Consider the following 2,533-nt stretch of genomic DNA (forward strand, 5'->3'; position numbering starts at 1 on the left):
AGGACATCAACAAGTTTCACGTCGATCACTTCACCATCTCCGTTAATTCTGAGCACTGTACCTTCACCATATCCGGCAGTTTTCGCCACCTTGCCATCGGCCAAAAAAACACTTGGACCGACTTTCTTCGTGAGCTTCGAGAAAAAAATTTCATCGCAAGTCATGTGACAGCTTGCACCACTATCAATAAACCATGAGCTGCCCGCCTCATTTCTCACCATGAAACACACACCACACTGCATGGTTAAATCGGCATCCGGCCGGCCTTCCAGAGCCGTCACCAGACCACTATAAGGGCGATTACACATTATCCGGTTTCCGCCGGACCGGTTAGAATCCTAAATGGCAAATTTCGACCGTACCAACCTCTTCACGGCGCCGTGATGCAGCCGTCCACTGCGACTGCAATGTCCGGTGACCGGACAAGCATTATACGCGATGACAGTAGTATTGTGTCGACGTCTGGTACAGACACCGGTTTGGGAAAGTAAATCATTCTCTATGAGAATATCAGACCGTAAGACAGTTAAATTGTTCAAACTTTTAATGAAAATTTTTACTTTATATTATGTGATCACTTAAAACTCGTAATACTGATTCTTACTTAACCATTTTTGTATAATTTTCTTGATATTGTCACTAAAACTCATCATTGTAATATGAAATTATTATGAAACACAATTCTTGTTCAGGGGGTTTTCATCACTTGCAAAAGAACGTGTAACTCTATTGCATTAAGAACATATTTTATAAGAAAATGTTAATTTTCATTCATAATTTTTATTTTTAAATATGTGTTAACTGCACCCGAAAATCAATTATCACTATCAATTCCCAAAACCGGAGCAGGAACCTCCACGCGAATTGACAGTTGTTTTCATGTCTGTTAGTATTAGTACAATTCAGGCAATTTTTCGCCCCATATATTAGTATGTGTGTGCCATTTGACGTTTGTTTGTTGATTTTGAAATCAAACAGAATTTGCAAGTGGTATGGACACTGAATTTTTTATTTCGCTTCTTTATTTAGCTGCAGTGAAAAATTTCAGTGATGAAAGTTTCTGCTCAAAGCGAAGCAATGATCACAGGCACACGAGGTCGTCATGGAGTGTTTTGCCATGGATTGTGTTCAACGGTGTGTAGTGTCTTCTGACAAATTAATCGAGCTATTAAATTAACTTCTGTTTATGTTTAGCTCACAGCAACTACGAGTTCTTAAATTATCTTCCGTTTTTGTATTGTTCACAGATTCGCTACTGAACAAGTTCGATGATGTCAAACAAATCTCCAACTGGTTCTTCAAAGGGCATATTTTGAGCGACTTTATCGAGATTTTATGAGGAGGTCAGTCTTTGTTTATTTGAGCACATCAAAAATAGCTCTCCTAATATTCTTATTGGGTATTTCAGACAGTTTGACCTGATTTGGGACGCGATCGACGACGAGGTGGTCGAGGCTCGGCTTGAGGAACTCTAGCCCAAAATGTCCGATCTGTGATCGGTGATCGAGATGCCCGACACCGAAGCATCGGTTCTGTCATAACAAAATCACCCAAATCTCAAATTAAAATATCTGAGTCAGGCATTCTTTGCCCAAGATCCACTTAAAAATAGCTGTGCGTTGATTTGCTATGCGCTCGAGAAGCTACCGCTGCCCCAGGAGTAGGTGCTCGACGAATTGTGGCATATGCTGAGCCCGTTTCTGGACGAGGATCTGCGGATGCAGCAATGGGATAGCATTTGAATGAATCATTATGTTATTTTTAGGAAGGAATTATGATGTTATTTTAATCGTACAGATTTCTACTGCAATGGTGAAATAAAAAACACTCTAGAATGAATGGAAGGGCACATATTATCTCGTAGACAAATTCCAAGACAACCACAGGAAACGAACACATTACACATATAAATAAATAGTGCCGTTATTATTTTTTCGGTCTTAAAATTGTACACTTGTTTCTGAGACTGTTGAACCAATATGTGGCAACAGAACGTGTGAAAAAATCATGCTATTTGTGTATGTTTAGAAACAAAATAACTGAGCGTATGAATGACTACACCGCAACTGGACTAAATTTAGTTATTCTAAAGTGGGGCGGAAGTATTTACGATAGGTGCTGCAAGAACACCGTTATGATCCAGGATGCGCTAATGCCGTGAGGGCTGCTCTTACTTTGACCATGCTCCTGATGTGCCATACAATATGAAAATGCTCGTGGTTGCCGCAGCAGCTGTGGTTTTAAAATTTTCGGTCTGCAAACAGCTGCATGTAGCCGGAATATTTGCAGCCAGCCGGGTGCTATGATTGATGCTAGGATCGTTAGCAAAATCTCAAGCAGAACTGTCAGTGGGATACCCAATTCATAAGAAAACAAAGGGAAAATGTCAGTGGGATACCCGATATGTTGGCTCCTGTCAGTTCAATGGGGGTTCTCTAAAGACGTCACCCGGCTGTTTGCAGCAATGTGTACCTGTCAATCCACTATATAAATAAATGCATGCATGGCTATGTGAGAGATGTACAGTTTTGTG

At 40.5% G+C, this 2,533-nt stretch overlaps 1 long non-coding RNA gene across 1 annotated transcript; it reads left to right on the forward strand.

The window, feature by feature from the left end:
• Positions 1–971: 971 nt before the first annotated feature.
• Positions 972–1,839, forward strand: LOC129763632 (uncharacterized). The gene is made up of 3 exons (XR_008740998.1): positions 972–1,134; positions 1,248–1,343; positions 1,409–1,839. It is a non-coding gene; the product is annotated as an uncharacterized LOC129763632 (long non-coding RNA).
• The last annotated feature ends 694 nt before the right edge of the window (positions 1,840–2,533 follow it).

Source organism: Toxorhynchites rutilus, chromosome 1 (genome assembly GCF_029784135.1).
Source record: "Toxorhynchites rutilus septentrionalis strain SRP chromosome 1, ASM2978413v1, whole genome shotgun sequence".
NCBI classification, from domain to species: domain Eukaryota; kingdom Metazoa; phylum Arthropoda; class Insecta; order Diptera; family Culicidae; genus Toxorhynchites; species Toxorhynchites rutilus.